This window comes from Panthera pardus, unplaced genomic scaffold (assembly GCF_024362965.1).
Source record: "Panthera pardus isolate Hobbes unplaced genomic scaffold, ASM2436296v1 HiC_scaffold_8, whole genome shotgun sequence".
NCBI lineage: Eukaryota > Metazoa > Chordata > Mammalia > Carnivora > Felidae > Panthera > Panthera pardus.
In genome coordinates this window covers 117,979,346-117,991,533 of record NW_026527013.1, presented here as the reverse complement: position 1 = coordinate 117,991,533, position 12,188 = coordinate 117,979,346, and the positions used below count along the sequence as shown (strand labels likewise).

The 12,188-nt window shown below is 43.1% G+C and overlaps 1 long non-coding RNA gene across 1 annotated transcript in view; it reads left to right on the top strand.

Moving 5' to 3' along the window:
- Positions 1 to 3,235: 3,235 nt before the first annotated feature.
- Positions 3,236 to 12,188, top strand: part of LOC128775622 (uncharacterized) — a 43,867-nt gene continuing 34,914 nt past the window's right edge. Inside the window, exons 1-2 of the long non-coding RNA XR_008420487.1 lie at positions 3,236 to 3,906; positions 4,638 to 4,748. This is a non-coding gene — a long non-coding RNA (uncharacterized LOC128775622). The remainder of the gene's footprint in view (positions 3,907 to 4,637; positions 4,749 to 12,188) is intronic.

Here is a 12,188-nt window from a genome sequence, read left to right as displayed (position 1 = left end):
ATAATTACCATTAATGCTAATGGCATTTATGTCTGTACAGCCCCGCACATCAAGATGAGAATATATTTCCATGTCTTCACGCTGTGAAAGTCCATTTAATATCATTCATTTTACAACTTATTTTTTAAGATGATGTCCATATTCTGTCATGGCGTACATATGCCTAGTTAAAAGTAAATGTGGGAAATATTGGGAAGAGATGTGATAGCTAAACTTGTTCGCGTGGATGAAATATGGCTGAACTCAAATCCATTCATACTCTTTAAACACAACGCTCTATTCGGCTTTGAAACTGCTGGCACGCTTTTCATGGTGTTATAAATTTGTCAGCCTAATGGGACGTTTTGTAGATGTTTTCCTTTTTAAGTGCTTTAACAGGAGTAGGTATTCCATTGATCCAAAAATTCAGCTCAGCGTTTCATTTCTTCGAGATGGGAATCATACACTGGATGTCTATCAGAGATTAAGTATGGATAGTGCCCTCCATCTCATCAAGGAAAGGCAATTCACTCCCTGCCGAAGTCTCCTCTCTTCTGGCCTCCGGGAACATCTCAAGAGGGGGGCCTGGTCTGCGGCCGGAGATGTCAGTGGTCATCAGAACTTGAGGTTGTTCCACATCTACATCGATTGTATGATTCTCTTTATACATCAGGCCCAATAGCCTATTGAAAGGCGTCTTCACGTCTATGCTGGCCAAGCAAATTCAGATCCAGGTCTTGATTGATCTGTCCTGGGACTTTGACCATTAAACGAAAATGATGGATCTACCTCACCTGTCCGATCTGAAACCTTTCTCTTTGAGCCAGCCCAAAGCAAAAGGGTTCCGTGTTTAAAACGGAGACATAAGAATCCGACAGGCATGCTGAAATCCTTCCTGAGAGGTCTCTGTGGGTCTCCTTCAAAGGTATACGGCCTCCTCTGGGGGAAAGAGAAGAGCTTCGTAGCAGATCTCAGAAGGCTGTGCAAAGGAGCGAGGTCACTTCTGAACGGGCTCAAGATGGCCAACTGTGCCCAGCTGGGTGGCCTCAGGCACAGCACTGGACCGGAGTCTGTTTCCTCGTGGATAAGATTGAGCAGGATGAATACTGAGTGTTTTTACTGCCTTGAAATTTTATAACCAGTGCCATGCCATATTTGGCTTTTATAAACATTAGGATTATGGTGAATTACAATGAATAACCGAAAGGAAACACTGGTGTCCAAGGGGTTAGGCGTGCGAGGAGGTGAGACTCCAGAGTATTATTAGATGTCTGGACACAAAATGCTAGTAGAACAGCTACGATGCAGGCCCAGAGCCTATGCCCGAGTCCAGACCACATCCTGATATGTGATTGCTTTGCGTGCGACTTGCCGACTTGACTCTTACCAGCCTAGTAAGTTCCCCAAGCTGTGCTGTCAATCACTGTGACGTCCAACCTCCAGGCGCGGAATGCACTGGGCACCTGGTGAGGAAACGGTTCCTCACCTCATCTTGCCTAGCATGACCAAACCGGCAGGCTTTCCCGTACCAGTCACCAACATTCCCTGGGCATTTTCCTCTTAAGGTCACCGCTTCCTCAGTCACACTGATCACAGAACTCTTGTGATCCAAAAATTCAGCTCAGCGTTTCATTTCTTCGAGCCGGGAATCGTACACTGAATGTCTTACCAGAGATTAAGTGGTGGAAGGTGCCCTTCATCTCGTCAAGGAAAGGCGGTGCACTCCCTGCCAAAGTCTACTCTCTTCTGGCCTCTGGGAACATCTCAGGGGCAGGGCGTGGCCCTCCAAATTCCCTGGATTCTCGTAGTGTTTCGGTTTTCTTCTCAGTGCCCTAGAGCCCTGCTTTGTACATCCATGGCCCCTTCCACTCCACACCATTGCAGGTATTTCTGAAAAATTACATGATGCGGCTTTATTACATTATTCTCACGTTTAGAAATAGGGCTTCTTTGGCATTATTTCAACACCTATTGGGCCCCTACTATGTCTCAGCCTTGGGCGAGAGCCTGGGGACAGAACTGAACGAAACACCGTCCACGACTTCTAGGGCTCGATGAGTTAACATTTGTATAGCATTTGACAATTTCAAAAGACTTTCACATACATTTTCTTGTGTGCTGTGCACAATGTGGAGCCGATGGTACTCTTATTTCCATTTCAGAGGAAAATGGAGACAGAAAGACTGGATAAGCTGTTCAAGATCCCCTGGTTTAGAAGTATGAGTGTTGCCTCAAACCCAAGTCTTCCGGCCCCACACTCCTTGGTCTTACCTCTCTACCACGCGCCTACTCAGAACGACAACTCAAAACAGAGGTATGCCTGGTAAGCCCTTCTTGGGGTATTCCGTTTTTCTGAGAAGCATCAGACACTGTGAGCCAAAGACTAGAACAAGGGCCATAGTGCTCCAGAGAGGCTGGCAAGCGGTTTGCGCCAAATCCAAGCCTTGCCTGTTCGAGTCGTGCCTCCTTCAGGTGCTGAGGCAAGGACAGCCCATCCACTCTCGAAGTTTCCAGAATCACAGCTGGGTACTTTTTTGAACTCACACCATTGAAAACTATCAAGGTCAGAACATGATTGAAGAACCTTCTCCCTCTCTCTTAAGTTGCTGCGTTTATATGATATTGTTTTCCACTAAAGAAGGTTCTCTTAAAAATGAGGTTGAGATCCCTAAAGAAATTGCTTCAATCAGCAGCAGGGCTTAATGACTGTTAATGGGAAGTGGAGATAGGATAGTAAGTGTTACTTTGATTAATAAGAGAACTGCAGAGAATTTAAATTGTGCCACTGATGGATTATTTTCTTCAAGCTTGATAAGCACTTCTCATTTGTTCTTAAATTTGGTCAATACTGTTAAAGGCAGCAAAATGAAGTATAATTAATTCTATTACGGCTGCTCAGACTAAGTGTTACTAAGAAACAGATTATGATGCAGGCGACAGCAGAACTCACTGTGTTGACAGTCCGATGCTTTGAATACCTGTCGTTGCTTGCTGGCCTAAAAGAATGAAGAAAATATTTCTGTATCGTGATTGCGAGATACCTAAAACTGTTTTTATCACCTGCACGTGTTCCGCTGACCTAAATCAGGGAGTTATCAATGCAACGACCAGCTGCCACTAAAATGATCCCGCCTTGGAAATATAGAGAGTAAATAAAAGATTGGGATCATATATCAGTTAAAACATTAGGAGCTGGATGCTCATTTTGAATTAATCACTAAGAAAATGAGATATTGATTTGATGTTGAGAGAAAGCTTTACATATTTCCTTTTCTTTCAAAGCTTCTGCCCCATATGATGAGCCACGCTTTTCTTTACCTTTGCTATTAATTTTACTTAGAAGAGTGGATAAACAGATGACATTCAGAGAAAAGATATCTTATTTTAGTAGGCAATTTTATTTACTCTGAGTACTAATGCCTACCATGGCACGAAATTAGACCCACGACTTCCCTTTTTTTCTGAAAACAGCAGGATTACACCAGCGTTTCCTGAATAGCTTTTTCCCTCCCTCCACCCTTTTTGAAAATCTATCACTATCTATTTATTTAAAGGACACAAATGACTTTATAAGTCATGCTCAATGTCGTGCCTGAATGTGGATTGATACATACGCGGTCTTACCTCCTGATTTTCAGCTTCTCATTCAGTGATTCCCATCCCTACAGCTCATTCTCCAGGGTATCTCTGGTTAATTCCAGGAGTGCTTCCAAGCCTTAAAATGAAAATAAATTAATTCTACTTCATATTTTTTTTTAAAGGAAATAAGCAATGTGTCAGTCCTGTTTCACAGAAGCCACCAAATAACAGCAGGCTTTTACAACTCCAGAAAGGCTGGGAATCAGACTCCCGCTGCACATGTGTCCTTCTGTTCGCTATTTCTATTTCCAAGTCTTGTGCTTCTTCCAAAGTGTGTAAAGTCACTGGGTGAGTAATCCTGGATTAACATAAAACCTAAGCGTGGTGGGCTGATAGGGCAGTTGTAAAGTTTCCCTGAAGTTCTACTTCCGTTATTAAAATTGTAAACCTTATCTATTATGAATTGAGGACTAATTCTCCTGCCCCGATGTCCCATAAACATAATTTCTAAAGACGGGAAAATTATAGGAAGTGCATTTTAGACCAGAATGCGAAAGTCAAGCTATTCTAGAAGCCATTGGCGGGAGAGCTTATTTTTGGAGATAGAACACAGCGTCTGAGAAAGAGCCAGCAGCTGCCAGAAGCCCAGGTTCTGGAGCTTCTTATGCTGCTGCAAAGCTCTGAACGACCTTGGATGAGTGAGTCTCTTAATCCCTCTGGGACTAAGTTCTCTCCTCGGTAAGGTGAAGGGTTGGCCCCACTGATCTCCCTCAGCCTTTTCACCCTTGAAAACGCTGGCCTTTCAGTAAAGCTCAAGCCTAGGATATTTAAAGGGTGCTTTTAAAGCTCAAACTGACGTGGTCTGTGCAGATACTAGAATTCCCACAGTGCCTTAAGCTCACGATCTTCTGGGGCGGGTAATTCACTCTGCAAATGGAAAGTGGCCCCTGCCATATATCTATGCTAGAGACAGAATGGCTTGTCTCTGCCCTCAAGGCGCTTGCGTGCTAGTGGGGGTGCAGGGCGGCCATAAGCAGGCGTACAAACCCTCCATCCAGTAAGTGGGGTACTTTTTCCAGAAGTGCGTTGAAGAGATGCAAACCAGGAAGTGTTCACGTGATAAAACGGGCTCAGAGACAACTCTCTGGCAAGGGGAAACCAAGAGCGAGAAAACTGATCACCAGAGGAAGGTAAGTGGAAACATGGGAGGGATAATTCAGCCTGCTTTCCTGAGTGATTAAGGCAGAAATAAGCCAGGTACTCATCTACGTCGGCTCTTTGCTTTGTCTGAGCTTCTCTTTTCTATTATATATACTTTCAAAGGGCTCTTGATAATTCAAGGGATAAACAAAACAAAACAAAACAAAGACAAGCAAAGGAACGATTGTTTCCGTTTCTTTTTACCCAGAGATTCCCAGCCATAACAACTCCAATCATCTTGACTTTGGCTTTCCAGATTGCTGCAGACAATTCAAGTTTAAAAACTTCGAGCTGGACTATTTCCATTCATACCGTATCTCTCAGTTTGCCGGTAGAATTTGGTACAACTTACGACTTTAGAATTACTGTATAATGCTCAGAGGTGTGAAACGCCATTTCGAGTAATGCCTTTCTTCAGTTAATATAGATAAATATTGATGGCAGGCAGCAGTAAAACAAGTCATTAAATTCTTCAGTGCAAGTGTGTCCCACACATTGCTGGAAGCTACAGAAATCGCACCAGGCTCTGAGAAAACCGCTGCATCTGATTAGAGAGCGCTCACAAACACCCCTGGCTTGCTCCTTCCAAACTGGAAAACAAGGGAGCGCGGGTGAGGCGGGAGAGAGCGCGGGGTGGGGTTGGACTTCCACTGCAGGTCTATTCTGTCCACCCTTTCTTCTTGCTACCACCCTAAGGAATTCCTGGGTGAGCCAGAAACCTTTGAAAAATGGCAATCGGTGGCAAATGGGAGCTCTGGTGCCCTGAAAACAAAGCAACTTTAAACCTAAACCAGTAACCCTATAAAAGCAGCTAAAGATTTGGAGGGGCAGTACCCCCCCTCCTCCACTGCTGTTTCGATTATTTGACTTCAGAGTCTTTGTGGCGATGCGGAACTTGGCCTGGGTCACTTAGATGTGTGGGGGTGGGCGGCTGGCTTCGGGGCCCAGATAACCCGTCTGTTGCTTGATTCCCTGGGATGAAAAATGAAGGAACTGCTTCCTCATTTTGTAACGCCACCCTTAAGGATTGCAGCCCGGTATAGATTTTGAAGCGCCACGGTGTGGGGTATCCTTTCTTCAAGGTGTTTTTAATGGGCTCCGGGTTGTCAAAGACACCGCTCTGATAATGAGGCTGAGCCCCGTGTGAGGAGAGAGCTCTGTAATGAGGGAGGAGGACAATTTGTTACAGTTATGTGGTTACTTGGCCATAATATCTTTTTGAGGTTTATTAAATCATATAAAATTTCAATTTACACTGTAATATTCTATAAAAGATGGAGCACACAGAAGTAATAAGTATGACAACATTTCTTTCATTTATGAATCGTATTGTTGATTGTGTTAACACTGCCGCATCCAGCAGCAGGATTATTTATGTTGGGACAGTAATTTTCTATCTCCAATTTAATTGTGTAAAAGTTAATTACAAACTAGAATAAAATGAATGCAGTTATGGCAGGCAGGGAAATGCCGAGATAGGGTGTTCTTGGGGGAAAATATTTACTCAGGCTCTTCCTCGTGGAGATCGTTGTTAGGGGAACCCAGGGGCTAAGGTGGCTTTTGTTGCATGAAGAGAGGCCCTTGGTTTTATCTACTAGGAAATGAACTGTTCGGTAGCTTCCTATGTTCCCTATGTTCTCGGTGTTCCCTGTGTTCTCAGTGACCATTCTAGAAGCCCCTTCCTTTCCCAGTGCAGCGGCCGGGACCCAGACAGGTTACAAAACCTGCCCCAGTCACCCTGCAAGGTCGGGACAGAGTGAAGACTAGAATTCAGGTCTCATGACACCAGGTCAGATGACTTGCACTTAAATGTGGGTGTATATTCGTTTCTGCCTTAAAGAGTCGGGGAGGGGGTTTAGAAGAGGCAGAAATTTTCTCCAAATTTCACCACAAGGCGATCTGTGCCAGGGGAGAAGGCAAATTGCAATGTAAGTATTCTCCAGTCGGGGACGCTCGCTTTCCCTCTCCCGTTGAACTCTTTTTCCACGTTGCCATTGGTAACAACCAAATTCCTCCGGGAGACTTCCTACCAAAGCAGAAAAGCCAGGTACAACCGTGCAAGGGTGGCTCCAGCCAGCCCTGACCCCCAAGAGTGAGAGGAGCACAGGGGAAAGAGACTGGAAGCAAAAGTGAGAGAAGCCTCAGGCCCCGGCCTAGGAAACCCCGGGCCTTCATTGACATCCCCTGTCACTTCTCCACATGCGCTGTCCCCTGCTCCCCTGGCCTTGCCCAAGAGCCTTTGTGCCTCTCGCTGAGAAGGCGGGTGAGCTCAATGACACCCACTGATTTCCCGCCACATTCGCTCCCCTTTCTCCAGACAGATGATCTCTTCCCCTTCCCGTCCTCACCACCGCACTTGAACCATTTCGGGGCCCGTTGAAATATCAAGATTGACTTGCTAGGTGAAAGACTTTTATATTTAGTTTTTAATAGAGCAAAAGTGACTCTAAATTTGTTAATATTCTTTAGGTTACATAGGACAAATTACAGATAAGTGAATCAGTAATGAAATTTGTAATGAGAATTTCTCAAGTATGAAATGTTGGCGCAAGGAAAGTTAATTGCGGGGTTTTACAGCCATTATAGTTTATATCATAAATGCAAAAATGACTAGGGCCATTTAATTACAGTAGGAACACACTAAATTTTTATGGAGTGCCATTTTGTTAAAGAGATACTCGGAGCATTAAGAGCAAATACCATTCTAACAGTGGGCCCAGGTAGCTTTCACAACATCAAATAAATATGCTATTGCTACAAAATTGTTCCTTAGATACTATAATTGACATGATGACTAATGAGATGGGTTTATTCTCACAGCTTCACATACTCAATTTACAGTGTCGGAAAGTTATTTTTTCTGCCATCCGTAGACCTAGAAGGAACCAGAAAAATCCCTCTTGGAAAACACTATCTCTGCCGCTTCTCTAATTAACCTTCAAAAATGCATTTTGAAATATAGAAGTTGGTGCCTGGCATAGAAATTGGATTGTCTCAGGAAAAAAAGACCCAAGTGCTAATTTGTTCCTTATTAAATATCTGCCATGTCAAAATTACAGGCAGTTAATGTTTTGGCGCCTTTCAGCAGGGCTAGGGACAGCTTTTCCTGAGGGCCAGGCACAGTGGGGTGGTTCTGGGTACCATTTACCCCAGAAAACAGTGTTGTCCTCGTTGACTGCACCCAAGCTCAAGACTCCCTGTCACTCTCCCCTCAACCCCCAGTCCAGCCAGGTCCCTGCAGGGGTCAGATCCCCTGGTCTCTAAGGGAAGGAGGGAATATAACAGGACAGACAGAGAATCCTCATTAAAATCTATCACTTTGGGAGATGCATCGCCCTCCTCACCTTCTCATTCCAGGCTTCAGGAGCTTCCAGAAGACAAAAGAACATTTCACGGGGAAAAAGAGCTAAATTAACTCTGGACCCCTAAAAGTGATTCAAATTGTTTTGGAAACCTAGAATGGTAGTACTCTCATTATTTTGAAAACCTAGGACAGTTTAATCTCTCTCTATTATCCAGTAAATTCCCAGGGAGGATATTCTTCTAGCCAGTATTCCTTTTTCAAAAGCAAATGAAAGATATATGCGGTTTCCCATGTTTAATCAGTGGAACTGAATTCAGGGACTGTTGGTTTGTTACACCTGCATTCGAAACCCTGCTCTGCCATGCAGTGACCATGATACTCTGAGCCCCTTTGTCCTCGTCTGATAAGCAAGAAAGTAATAATAATACTGATTTTCCAGAGATGCTGTAGGACTCTGATAATTGAGTGAAGAATATGTAAATATAAAAGCAGCATATCACATGTTCTTAGCATTATTCACAATAGCCAAGGGACGGAAGCCACAAAGTGTCCACTGATGGATGAATGGATGAACAAAATGTGGTGTCCAGACAATGGCCTTAACAGGAAGGGAATTCTTACACCTGCTGTGCCATGGATGAATCCTGAGGCCCCTATGTTGAGTGAAATGAGCCAGTCACAAAAGGACAAGCGCTCTACGATGCCCCTCGTGTGAAAGACCCAGTAGTCAAAATGTGAGTGGTCAAGTTCATGGACACAAAGGTAGAATGGTGGTTCCCAGAGGAGAACGAGACATCGTTGTTGAATGGGTGCAGAGTTTCAGTTTTGCAAGATGCAAAGAGATCTGGAGATGGTGGTGGTGATGGTTGTACAACAATGTAAATGTACTTAACGCCAGAAAACCCTGTACTCTTAACAATGGTTACCATGGCAATCTTTATGGTTACCATGGCAATCTTTATGTTATAGGCATTTGATCACAATTGTTTATCTGTTTTTGGTGTTTACTTATCTATCTATCTGTCTGTCTGTCTATCTATCTGTCTATCTATTTATCTGTCTATCTATCTATCTATCTATCTATCTATCATTTATGGACATTTACTTTATTTTAGGTTAGAATCTATACTATATTTTCTTGCTAGATTGTTTCAGCTTTGGTGCTTCCAGGTTCATTGCTGTCTTCTTTGAACAGGTTCTCGTCTTTTGGGGGGCATTTTCTTGTTTTCTGGCATTAGAAGATGTTCCAGACTCATCTTGTATTTTCCATGTCCTGGCTCAGAATTGGCCACTTCTCCAAAAGCTCTGGTTCTTTTTATTGGCCAGCGCTGTGTAGATACCCAGATAGCTATGTTGTAGGTGTGTTCATTGCTCCTGGGTGGTAATGCCTTTAGGCCTTCATATATATATACATATATACACACATATATGTATATACATATATACACACATGCATATGTATATACATATATATACACATATATGTGTGTGTAGATACATATACATATAAAGAGAGACAGATATAGATAGATAGATAGATAGATATGAATATGATTTAAAACTAATATCATAGGGATCATTTTATACTTATCCCTTTTCTTACCTGTAACATCTTTCTTCTATGGTGGAAACTGCTGCTCTCAAATTCTAAGATGAATTTACCTATTTATTAGTTCTATTATCTACATAGATTAGTTCCAGACTTGCTAGCTGATAGTCCTGTGAGAAACATGTTTGCTAACCACCTCACAGCATTTATGCTGCTTGTCTTTAGCCTTACAGTAGCCAGTCAGGACACTGTTTTCCACAGTTGTTTAGTTATTTTCTTCCCCATCCCTTTAATGTAGTTCATTCGCAATAGAGCTAGATTTAGTTTTAGTATTTGTATTCCATTTGCCCCCCCCCCCAACACACATCCTGATTGCTTTGAATTATTTATTTATTTGGGATATGTGAAGCATTACTTTTATGCTTAAGTCAAACTGTACATAAGATGTACTCATAGAAGGATGGCTCTTTCCTCCTCTCTTCTGTTTTCCTCTTCTCTCCACTCCTGTCCACTCACCTGCTGTAGGTAGTAGCCCATACCCTTCGTTTCTGGCTAACCCTCTCTGCATTTCCTTTGTGCAAATGAGCACGTGGCTGGGTATTTTCCTATATTCTCTCTTTTTACATGAAAGGTAGCATACTCCAAATACTCTTTTGGACTTTACTTTTTTTCACTGAACATTAGGACATGGAACCTTCACAGTTTTCAAAAAGGAGCATATGTTTCAAAAGGCTGAGGTGTGCTGGGGCACCTGGGTGGCTCGGTTGCTTAAGCATCTGATTCTTGATTTCGGCTTAGGTCATGATCTCATGGGCATGGGATCGAGCCCCACGTTGGGCTCTGTGCTGAGTATGGAGCCTACTTTGGCTCTCTCCTTATCTCTCTGCCCCTTCCTCTCTCACTCTCTAAATAAATAACCAAACAAGTAAATAAACAAACTTCTTTTTATAAGGCTGAGAAGTGCTAAGTAGACTAGACAACTTCCAACCACTTTGAAATAGAAGGACTCTAGCAGAATACTAGAAGGATCTTCTAGTCTAGAAAACTAGTCTAGGAAGACTAAATTGGCTTTGCTTTCAAAGAGCCTACAATGGAACTAAGGAGACAAAATGTGTATTCATGGAAAAAATTGTCAACCTTCTGAAACGAATTGCGTCTTCTCATTCCACCGGGAGAGCAGGTATCAGATAGCGATAATTTTGTCAAAGAAATTCCAGTGGAAAGAGAGCAACGCCGTAATGATACCAGCTGAATGCTCTGGGATTTACAGAAATCCAGAGGTGTGGCTGAAACTGATGTAGATTCTGGCTCGTTGCAGGTCATGTGTCACTTAAATGTCTTTAGTCCACTGTGTTAGGTCCCTTATCTCAGTGCTTCTCAGACTTCAGGCGAGCACACAGATTCCCCCCACCATCTTGTTAAAATGCTGCTTCCGATTCAGTAGGGCTGAGGTGGGGCCCGAGAAGGTGCAGTTCTAACAAGCCCCAGGTCATGCTGTTGCTGCCGGGCCACAGACCACACCCGAGTAGCAAGACCTTATGTGGCATCTAGGACTCAAGTTCCAAGATCCTGCTCCTTCCTTATGGAATCAATATGCTTTCCAAACATGTGAAAAAAAATCCCAACAAAAAGCTGAATCCTATTTCCAGACTTTGCATTTTCCTGTTTACCAAACTGTCTGGCATTCCTGATCTAATTGTAAGACAACAGCACGAAAACATTAAAGTAAGTTTACTGATGCATATGATTCATTATAAAACCAAAGCTTTATATTCACTGGAAAGCAGATTCTAAGCCTTCACAGATACACCTGCTGTGCGAGGCAGATTAGATGGGGGTATTCACTGAGCTGCTCTGATGTGTGCAAGACTGGATTGAAGTTAAAATTACCTCGAGTTAAAATAGCCTTGGTGGATTTTGATTGTGCTTCCATCTAAGTAGGGTTAATTAGGCCTTGGACTTCATGATAGTGATCGGTGTATAACACCATGCTGACTCTGCAAAAATCCCCTATAACCTGTCTCAGGTTTCCTGAATTGAATTCTTGTTCATGCATATAGAATGAACACGCTGACACACGGGCTCTCCTTGATGTTTTTAAAAATCTTTTCATAAAATATGTATGCTTCTAAGTCTAAAGAAGACACGAAGCGTATTTTCACACCAGCTACAGGTTGTCAAAGATTTTTCCGTGGTCACGCCAATGTGTAAGGGTTAGCACACAAATCCTACGGCACACTTAGGAGGTAGTGACTTAATTCAAATGTTCTTGGGAGAGGAGAATATTTGATAGATTTAGCAACAAGCTCTTGCCTAGTACGATATCTATATCTGTTTTTTCATAGAAGTAAGACTTGATTTGACCTTGCTAGATGCCACTTGTGGCTTCTCAAGAAAGGCCACTGATGTCATCCAAGAACTTATGCAGGCTTGAAATCAGGGCATTTTCCCCCTTCTCCCTCCCCCTCCCTCCCTCCCTCCCCCCCTTTCCCAACCCTCCTGATTACATTTGATTATTTAGCCTGATCGCCTGTCTGAGTCTGTGGTTCTGGGGGGGTTTATTTCCACCCTTCCTTT